The following is an 11,241-nucleotide window of genomic DNA, read 5'->3' as shown; positions in this document are numbered from 1 at the left end:
AGGAAGGAAGGAAGGAAGGAAGGAAGGAAGGAAGGAAGGAAGGAAGGAAGGAAGGAAGGAAGGAAGGAAGGAAGGAAGGAAGGAAGGAAGGAAGGAAGGAAGGAAGGAAGGAAGGAAGGAAAAAATAGTATTCTTTGGTTTTTATTCAAAATTCCTTAAATTCTTTCTCTGGAGATGGATAGTATTTTTCATGATGCATCCTTTAGGATTGTCTTGGATCATTGTATTCTGAAAATAGCTAAAGCTTTCAGTTGTTCATTGTACAATATTGTTGTTACTATGTACAAGGTTCTTTTGCTTCTGCTCACTTCACTCTGCATCAGTTCATGCAAGTCTTTCCAGGTTTTTTTGAAACCATCCTGTTTGTCATTTCTCATAGCACAATAATATTCCATTACAATCATATACCACCATTTGTTTAGCCATTCCTCAATTAATGGGCATCCCCTCAATTTTCAATCCTTTACCACCACAAAAAGAACTGCTATACATATGTTTTGACAAATAGGTGCTCCCCCCCACTTTCTTTTTTTTATCTTTTTGAGATACAGATCTAGTAATGGTATTGCTGAGTCAAGGGGTATTCATAGTTTTATAGCCATTTGAGCATAGTTCCAAATGCATCTCCAGAATGATTGGATCAGTTTACAACTCCACCAACAATGCATTAGTATCCCAGTTTTCCCACATCCCCTCCAACATTTATAATTTTCCTGTTCTGTTTTATTAGCCAGTTTGATAGGTGTGAGGTGGTACCTCAGAGTTATTTTAAGTTGTATTTCTCTAATCAAGAGTAATTTGGAGTATTTTTTCATGTGACTATAGATAGCTTTGATTTCTTTGTCTGAAAACTGCCTGTTCATGTCCTCTGACCATTTATCAATTGGGGAATGACTTGACTCAGTTCTCTATATATTTGAGGCCTTTATCAGAGATAATTATATAAAAAAAATTTCCCCCCAGTTTTCTGCTTTTCTTCTAATTCTGGTTGCATTGGTTTTGCTTGTGCAAAAATCTTTCAACAAAATATAATCAAAATTATCCATTTTATATTTCATAATGCTCTCTATCTCTTGTTTGGTCCTAAAGTCTTCCTTTATCTATAGATCTGACAGGTAAACTATTCCATACTCCCCTAATTTGCTTATGGTATCACTCTTGATGTCTAAATCATATACCCATTTTGACATTATTTTGGTATACAGTGTAAGATGCTGGTTTATACCTAGTTTGTGCCATACTGTTTTTCATTTTTCCCAGCAGTTTTTGTCAAATAGTGAATTTTTGCCCCTAAATCTTGCATCTTTGAGTATATCAAACAATAGATTACTGTGGTCATTTACGACTAAGTATTGTATACCTAATCTATTTCTTAGCTAGCACCAGATTATTTTGATTATTATCACTTTATAATACAGTTTGAAATCTAGTATGGCTAGGCCACCTTCCTTCATGTTTTTTTTTTTCATTGATTCCTTTAATATTCTTGACCCTTTGCTCTTCCAGATGCATTTTGTTATTATTTGTAATAGCTATATAAAATAATTTTTGGTAGTTTGATTTATATGGCACTAAATAAGTATGTTAATTTGCATAGGATTATCATTTTTATTATATTGGCTTGGCCAACTCATGGGTATTTAATATTTTCATTTGTTTAGATATGACTTTATTTGTATGAAAAGTCTTTTTTAATTGTATACATGTAGTTTCTGGGTTTGTCTTGGCAGGTAGACTCCTAATTATTTCATATTGTCTACAGTTATTTCAAATGGAATTTCTCTTTCTCTTACTGCTGGACTTTGTTGGTAATATATGGAAATGCTGATGATTTACAAGTGTATATTTTATATCCTGCAACTTTGCTAAAGTTGTTAATTATTTCAAGTAGATTTTTAGTTGATTCTCTAGGATTCTCTAAGTATGCCATCATATCATTTGCAAAGAGTGATAGTTTTGTTTCTTCATTGCCTATTCTAATTCCTCCAATTTATTTTTCTTGTCTTATTGCTATAGCTAGATTTCTAACACAATATTGAATAATAGTGGTGGTAATAAGCAACCTTGTTTCACTCCTTATAGGGAAGCCTTTTAGGTTATCTCCATTATAAGTGATGCTTGCTGATGGTTTTAGATAGATTCTACTTAGCGTATTAAGGAACTCTCCATTTATTCTTGTGCTCTCTAGTGTTTTTAATAGGAATAGGTGTTATATTTTGTCAGAAGGTTTTTCTGCATCTTTTGAGATAATCACCTGATTTCTGTTAGTTTTGTTATTGATATGGTCAATTATGCTAATATTTTCCTAGTATTGAAGCAGCCCTGCATTCCTAGTATAGATCCCACCTGGCGATAATGTATGATCCCTGAGATAAGTTGTTGTATTCTCCTTGCTTGTATTTTATGTAAAATTTTTGCATCAATATTCACTAGGGAAATTGGTTTATAGTTTTCTTTCTCTGTTTTTGTTCTTCTTGGTTTAGGTATCAGCACCATATTTTTGTCATAAAAGGAATTTGGTAGGACTCCTTCTTTGCTACTCTTCTGTATAGTTTATATGGTATTAGGATTAAGTTTTCTTTAAATGTTTGGCACCATTCACTTTTAAATCCATCTAGTCCTGGGGATTTTTTCTTAGGTAGTTCATTGATGACTTGTTCAATTTTTTTTTTCTAAGATGGGTCATTTGAGAATTCTATTTCCTCTTCTGTTAATCTGGGCAATTTATATATATTTTTTGGTAAATATTCATCTATTTTGCTTAGATTGTCAGATTTAATGACATATGATTGAGCAAAATAGTGCCTAATAATTGCTTTAATTTCCTCTTCATTGGTGGTGAATTCACTCCTTTCATTTTTTATACTGGTAGTGGTTTTCTTCTTTCCTTTTTTAAATCAAATTAACCAATGGCTTATCTCTTTTATTTCCCCACCCCCATAAAACAAGCATCTAGTTTTGTTTATTAATTCAATGGTTTTCTTACTTTCAATTTCATTAATCTTTCCTTTGATTTTCAGGACTTCCAATTTGGTGTTTAATTGGGGATTTTTAATTTGTTCTTTTTCTAGTTTTTATTATTATTATTTTTTTAGTTACATGCCCAATCCATTGATCTACTCTTTCTCTATTTTGTTGTTAAGTACTTAGAGATATAAAATTTACTCAATACGCTGCTTTGGCTGTGTCCCATAAATTTTGTTATGTTGGCTTGTTGTCATTCTCTTTAATGAAATTATTGATTGTTTTTATGATTTGTGTTTTGACCTACTTATTCTTTGGTATTAGACTATTTGGTTTCCAGTTAATTTTTAATCTATCTTTCCACTGCCCTTTGTTGAATGTAATTTTTGTTGTATTGTGTACTGAAAAGGATGTATTTAATATTTCTGTTTTTCTGCATTTGGTTGCAGGATTTTTATGACCTCATACATGGTCAGTTTTTGTGTAGGTGCCATGTACTACTGCAAAAAAAAAAAGATATATTCCTTTCTATTCACATTCAGTTTTCTTCAGAGGTCTGTCACAGCTAACTTTTCTAAAATTTTATTTACTTCCTTAATTTTTTGGTTAAATTTACCAAGTTCTGAGAGGGCACAATTGAGGTCCCACCTAGTATAGTTTTATTGTCTATTTCCTCCTATAACTCACTTAATTTTTCCTTTAAAATTTAGATGCTGTACCATCTGCTGTAAATATGTTTAGTACTGATATTACTTCATTATTTATGGTACTTTTTAGCAAGATATAGTTTCCTTCTTTATCTCTTTTAATTAGATCGATTTTTGCTTTTTCTTTGTCTGAGATCATGAATGCTACCTCTGCATTTTTTTCTTACTTCAGCTGAAGCATAATAGATTCTGCCCCAGAGCCTCACCTTTACTCTGTGTGTGTGTGTGTGTGTGTCTGTGCTTCAGATAGGTTTCTTGTAAACAGCATATTGTAGGATTCTGGTTTTAACTCATTCTGCTATCTACTTCTGTTTTACAGGTGAGTTCCTCCCATTCATATTTACAGTTATAACTAACTTTGTATTTCCCTCCATCTTATTTTCCCCATTTATCCTTCTTTCTCTCATACTTTTCACTCTGTCCTTCCTCACAAGTGTTTTCCTTCTGACCACTGCTTTCCCCAGTTGCCCTCCCTTTTATTAGTGGCCCCCTTCTTTTATCCCCATCCATTCTTACTTTCCTTTAGTGTAAGACAGATTTTTATAACCAACTAAGTGTGTATGTTATTCCCTCTTTGAGCCATTTATGATGAGAGTAAGGTTCAAGGATTGCCCCCCCATCTTCTTCTCCATTGTAATAGCTTTCTCATGCATCTTTTAATTTGAGATAATTTATCCCATTCATCCTCTCCCTTCACTGTTTTCCTAGTGCAATCCTCTTTCTCACCACTTAATTTTTTTTTAATATCATACCATCATAGTCAACTCACACTCACACCCTCTGTCTATGTATAATTCTCCTAAAATCCCTAATAGTGATAAAGTTCTTAAGAGTTACAGGTATCATCTTCTCATATAGTGATGTAAACTGTTTTACTGAATTGAATCTCATATGTCTTCTCTTTCCTCTTTACATTTTTATGCTTCTCTTCAGTCTTGTATTTGAAGATCAAAATTTTTGTTCAGCTCTGGTCTTTTCATTAGGAATGCTTGAAAGTCTTCTATTTCATAAATGTCCATTTTCCTCCTGACATATACCAAGTTTCACTGGGGAGATGATTCCTGGTTGCAATACCCATTCCTTTGCCTTCCGGAATGTCATATGCCAAGCCCTTTGGTCCTTTAATGTAGAAGTTGCTAAATCTTGTGTAATCCTGACTATGGCTCCATGATATTCGAATTGTTTCTGGATGTTTACTGTATTTTCTCCTTGGCCTGGAAGCTCTAGAATTTGACTATAATATTCCTGAGAGTTTTTTTTTTTTTTTGGTGGGTGATTTGTGGATTCTTTCAATTTCTATTTTACCCTCTGGTTCTAGGACATGAGGTCAGTTTTCCTTGATAATTTCTTACAATATGATATCCAGGCTTTTTTTCTGATCATGGCTTTCAGGTAGTCCAATAATTCTTAAATTATCTCTCCTCAATCTATTTTCCAGGTCAATTGTTTTTTCCAATGAGAAATTTCACATTTTTTCTATTTTTTTCATTCTTTTGATTTTGTTTTTATCATTTCTTGAAGTCTCATGGGGTCATTAGCTTCCACTTTCCTAATTGTAATATTTAAGGAGTTATTTTCTTCAGTGAATTTTTGTATATCTTTTTCAATTTTTTCTGCTTCCTTCACCAAGCTGTTGCCTTTCTTCATGATTCTCTTACATTACTCTCACTTCTTTTCCCAATTTTCTTCTACCTCTCTCATTTGATTTTTTAAATCCTTTTTGAGTTTTCCAGGAGTTCTTTTTGGGCCTGAGACTAATTCACCTTTTTCTTTGAGGTTTTGCATGTAGCCATTTTGACATTGTTGTCTTCTTTTAAGTTTTTGCCTTGATCATCTCTGTCACCATGGTAACTTTCTATGGTCAGGATTCTTTAAAAAATTTTCACTCATTTTTCTGCCAATTTCATGACTTTTTACTTTATACAAAAGTTGGGCTCTACTCCTGGAATGGAAAGAGCACTGTGCTAAGCTTCTTGTGCCAGGGCTTGAGGTCTAGCTGCTGGCTTGCACCAGGCCTCAGGCCTAGCTGCTGGCTTGTGCTAGAGGTAGAGCCTTGCTACTTACTTGTCCTGGGGGCAAGTCCTTGCTACTGGCCTGCCCTCAGGGCAGGGTTCCACTGCTGGCTTCTACCAGGGTCCGGGCCTCACTACTTGCTAGCATTGGGGGGGAAGGGGGGAGGTATCTGGTGACTTGTCCTGCGGCTTGGAGCTTTATTGATTGCCTCTTGGGGTGTAGCGTGCTGCTAGAATGCTTGGGCTCCATATGCCAAACCATATTTTCCTCCCACTCCAGTGAGGCAGACCTTTCCTGCTGACCCTCCAAGCTGTACTGGGCTGGAAAACTGCTTCACCACTCCAAATTTGGCTTTGAGGCATTATTCCAAGGTTGTTTGGAGGGGAATATGGTAGAGCTCAAACAAGTTCCTACTTCACTCCACCATTTTGGCTCCAGGAGTCCTTAGATGACTTCTGAGATTGCTGTCAATGTCATATTTATGATTTTATGTGTTGTTGCTGTTGTTGTCATTGTTCAGTTGTGTCTGACTGTTTGTGACCCCATTTGGGATTTTCTTGTCAAAGATACTAGAGTGGTTTGCCATTTCCTTCTACAGGTCATTTTATAGAAGAGGAAACTGAGGCAGAGTTAAGTGACTTGCCCAGGGTCACATAGCTGGGAAGTACCTGAGGCCAGCTTTGAACTCATGAAGATGAGTCTTCCTGACTGCAGGCCCAGCCTTCTATCCAATATGCCACCTAGCTGCACTGATCCTATGTATAGGAATAGTAAAGGAGGCCACCTGCTATAATGAAAGAACTCTGGATTGGGAATTAGGCAAGAAAATTTATAGCTCTAGCTCTGCTACTAACCAAATAAATGACCAAAAACCTTAATCTCCTCATGTATAACTCAAGGCAGGATGAACTAAATGATCTCTCAGGTCTCTTTTAGCTCTAAGTCATATGATCCTATGTATAATTGATTAATTTCTAAATACTATTATCAAAGTCCTGGATATTTTCTTTTAGATACTCCTAGTTTCAGACATATTCTTCTGGTGCCATTCACAGATAAGGGAAAAAGCAAAAAACAAATAAATAAGCAAAAAAAAAACACCAAAACAACCCTATATGTCAGACCATTTCTATCAATTGGGTTGGGAATATCCATGGTCACTGTTTCTGAGGCCCCTTCCAGCTCTAATGCTGGACCACATCATGCCTTGTATGTATGGGAGAGGCAACATGCAGCACAGTAAGTCACCAACAGAATAACAAGCTTTCTTCTGCAACACTTCCTTTACAGAAAGTGTCTCCTTAAAAACATTGGAGAATGACTGCAGACCCAATAAAGAGCACAATGGATTTAAAGTCAGTGGAGTAAAGTTCATACACTGGCTTTACTAACTTACTAACTCTAGACCTTGAGCAATTCCCTTTCCTTCTCTAGTCTCAGTTTCCTCCTCTATAAAATGAGGGATGTGGAGATGAACTCCAAATCCTATGAGAACCTACCAGAGGATCAAAGTATCTATCTTTAGTTGAAGGTCATTTCTCAGAAGCTGCTCCTCACCTCCACAACATCAATTTAGATATCTATAAAAGCTCCCTACTTGAAAATTGGAACACTAATGCATTGTTGGTGGATTTGTGAACTGATCCAATCATTCTGGAGAACAATTGCGAACTATGCCCAATGGGCTATAAAACTGTGCATACTCTTTGATCCAGCAATACCACTACTAGGTCTGCTCCCCAAAGAGGTCATTAAAAAGGAAAAACAACTCATGTGTACAAAATATTTATAGCAGCTCTTTTTGTGGTGTCAAAGCATTGGAAATTGAGGGGATACCCATCATTTGGGAAATAGCTGAACAAGTTGTGGTATATGAATGTAATGGAATGCTATTGTTCCATAAGAAATAATGAGCAGGCAGATTTCAGAAAAACCTGGAAAGACTTACATGAACTGATGCTGAGTGAAGTGAGCAGAACCAGGAGAACACTGTACACAGTAACAGTAACACTGTTTGATGACCAACTTTGATAGACTTAGCTCTTTTCAGCAATACAGTGATCCAAGACAATTCCAAAAGTCTCATGCTGGGAAATGCTATCCACATTCAGAGAAAGAACTGTGGAGTCTGAATGCAGATGGAATCATACTATTTTCACTTTTTTTTTTGCACTTTCTTTCTTGTGGTTTTTACCTATTGTTCTGATTCTTCTTCACAACATGACTTACATGGATTAGTATGTGTATATGATTGTATGTGTATAACCTATATCAGATTGCTTGCTGCCTTGGGGAGGGGGGAGGAAAGGGAGGGAGGCAGAAAAAGTTGGAACTCAAAATCTTACAAAAATGAATGTTGAAAACTATCTTTACATGTAATTGGAAAAAATAAAATACTCTTAAATGGAAAAGAAAAGAAAAGAAAAGGATCCCTACTCAAGGCCTCAGGGGTTTCCTTGCTTCTCCTCTAATGTTCACCTGTCACTCCAAGGGAGATCTCAGCCACCAAGGCAACACTTCTCCTTTTACTCATATTCCTTCTACATCTAGCCTGAGGTTAGGGCTGTTTGTGGGCATATAAACCTTAGCACAGCACATTAGAGTCTGTCCTTTTCATGTAATGAGTTCAAACTTGGACAACTTCTCCAAAACCATATCTCTCTGACTCATTTTATTCTCAACCTGAATGCTCTCTAATGAATCTAAAGATGGACCCACTTCTCCAAATACTTGTCAGGGTCAGAGAATGGAAAAGGAGGAGGGAATGGGGTACAAGGACATGGAAGGGAGAAGGGGATGAGGAAGAAAAGGTGTCATATATTTTTTAAGTATGTACACTTCAAGAAGTAAGCACCTTGAAAGCTGCCCAAACCACCCCAGGATGCAATCTAAAATTATGCTAAGGAAGCTAATGCTGATTAATGCTAATAAATGTTCATACTCTTTGACCCAGAGATTTCATGGCTAGGCATATACTCCAAGGAGCTCATGGGTAGAAAGAAAGTTCCCTTATAAACCAATATATTTATAAAAGCACATTTTGTGGTAGTAAAAAAAACTGGAAATAAAGTACATGTCCATCATTTAAGGAATGGCTAAACAAATTATGGTACATAAATGTAATAGACTATTATAATGCCTTGAAAAATAAAGAATATGAGCATCCAGGAAGTCATAGGAAGAGATCATTCCCCTTTATACTCTGCTTCTGACTCTCAGGACTTCACCACCATACCCCTTCAGGGACCTTCTCCTGCCCTTCCTCAGCTCACTTTTCAGCTCCTCTTTGTATGTTGTCTCCCCACCCCCACTCTAATAGAACATAAACACCTTGAGGGCAAAGGCTCTCTTTTAGCCTGCAATTGTATCTCTAGGACCTACCAAAATGCTTATTGCCTTTCCTAATATGAGTTGATGAAAAGTGAAGTAAACAGAACTAGAAAAGCAATATGCATAGTGGCTACAACAATAAATTGACAGAATAATAACAATAAAGATTGAAAATGAATGCTATGTAATTATCATGACTGAACTGGATCCCAAAGAAGAGTTATGAGATGGCATTTCCCTCTGAAGAGTGTGGAGTTATGGAGAGGGAACCCAACATAGAGTTAGATTTTGCTAACGTATTGTTTAATTTTGCTGACCTGTTTTTATACCTATCTCTTATCGTTTCTATTTTATTCTTTATTACAAAGGATGGTTCTTTGGATTGAGGAGTAGGAATAGATTGAGAAATGAAATGATTAAAAAAGAGAGATAGTAATATATTCTTTAAAAAAAAAAGAAATGGGGGCAGCTAGGTGGCACAGTGGATAGAGCTCTGGCCTTGTAGTCAGCAGGACCTGAGTTCAAATTTGTACTCAGACACTTTACACTTACTAGCTGTGTGACCCTAGGCAAGACAATTAACCCCAATTACCTCACCAACAAGCAAAAAAGAAAAAAAAATAAATACTGTTGGTAGTAAAAATGATGCAATGAATGGACTCATAAGTCCTAGACCTATGCTCTTTTTCTGGTTAACTATATTTTCATCAATCAGTTTCTTTTTCAATGAATAATTTATTAGCCTATGAGGGCTTTGGGGGATTCCTGTTAAAGAAAGATCTGCCTGCAGAAGAGAATTCATATCTTTTACCCAACTGATAAAGAGGGACTATGCCAAACTCAGTCTCCAGGGGCTGGATAGTCTAGTTCCTTTAAGTGCTCTCAATATCAGTTCTCTACTCAGAGGACTCAAGTGATGTGTGAATGGGAAACCTCAACTTTCATCAGAAAAGTTGTTCAAGAGAAACAATAATATCTGTGGCTCTAGAGGGTTGTAGTTACATATGTTTTATTCTTGGCATGAACTACCCTGAAGTTTCAAAGGAACCATTGGTTCCTACTTATCCTGTAGAGTCCAACTCAAGTAGCTTCTCCTCTGGGAAACCTTTCCTGATTCCCTCAGGCTCACCACAAATTATGGCCTTTCCCTGGAGGCCTCAAGCAACACTTTGTTCCATACTTTTCTGTTGCACTTATCAAGTGTTATTTTTTTTAATTTTTTATCGAAGTGTTTTGCATTGGTGTCATTCCCCCAACTGAACTATAATCTGGGAGAAAGCCACAATTGCTCTCTATTTGGTATTTTTCTCAACTCTATATACAACAGGTAAATGGTAAGTGTTGAATGAATGAATTAGTTCATTCACTAATGGCATTTACCCTCTGCCTTGAATAAAAGTCCCTGGCTCTTTCTTGTAGCAAAGAAGGCTCATGCAAACAGCAAGTATTTATAGCCTTCTCTACTGGCAAATTGTGGCACATTGGCTTTTGCCAATTCCTTCCTCTCCTCCAGGAGAAACATGAGTAGGCAACAGAGAATAAGGTCTATTTCAAGACTTATTTGGTCATTTGCCTAGGTTCTTAAAATGGTAGATAGGAACAGAGACACTGTAATATACACACAGTAATCTTTGTCCAGCACTCATACTCGTATCTTGAGGCCCCCACTCCAACCTATTTTTCCAATATGATTCCCTATGAAATCCCTATAATCCAGCCTAGACAGTCTCTTCCCTATACTCTTCTCATTCTTTGTTTATTCTTACCTACATACCTTAGCCTATGCCATACACAAGAAAAGGCAACTAACATTGAAGTATTATATGATCTGAGTGGCATTATATGATCTGCAGTACCCTTCTACCTCAGCCCTTCAAGCACTCTTTATGTATTTTCCCTCCATTAGAATTTAAGTGCCTTGAGGGCAGATTTTTTCTCAATTACTTGTACTTGTGTCCTCAGAACTTAGTACAATGACTGGCACATACTAATGGCTTAATAAATTGTGTGTGTCTGTCTCTCTGTCTCTGTCTCTCTCTCTCCTCCTTTCTATATGCCTGTCTCTCTCTGTCTCTATCTCCCTCTCTCAAATAAGGGGTACAGAAGGTGATAATGTAGCACAGTGGAAATGATGGGGTTGGGATCTGGGCCCCAGAAAGGAAAAACCCTGGACTTTCCCACATGGACAAATCTCTGGTGTTCCCCTGAGGCCATAATCCCATCAACT

The sequence above is a fragment of the Vombatus ursinus genome, unplaced genomic scaffold, assembly GCF_900497805.2.
Source record: "Vombatus ursinus unplaced genomic scaffold, bare-nosed wombat genome assembly UNPS02009062.1, whole genome shotgun sequence".
Lineage (NCBI taxonomy): Eukaryota > Metazoa > Chordata > Mammalia > Diprotodontia > Vombatidae > Vombatus > Vombatus ursinus.
The sequence above is the reverse complement of the archived record's forward strand: the minus strand, read 5'-3'. Positions refer to the sequence as shown.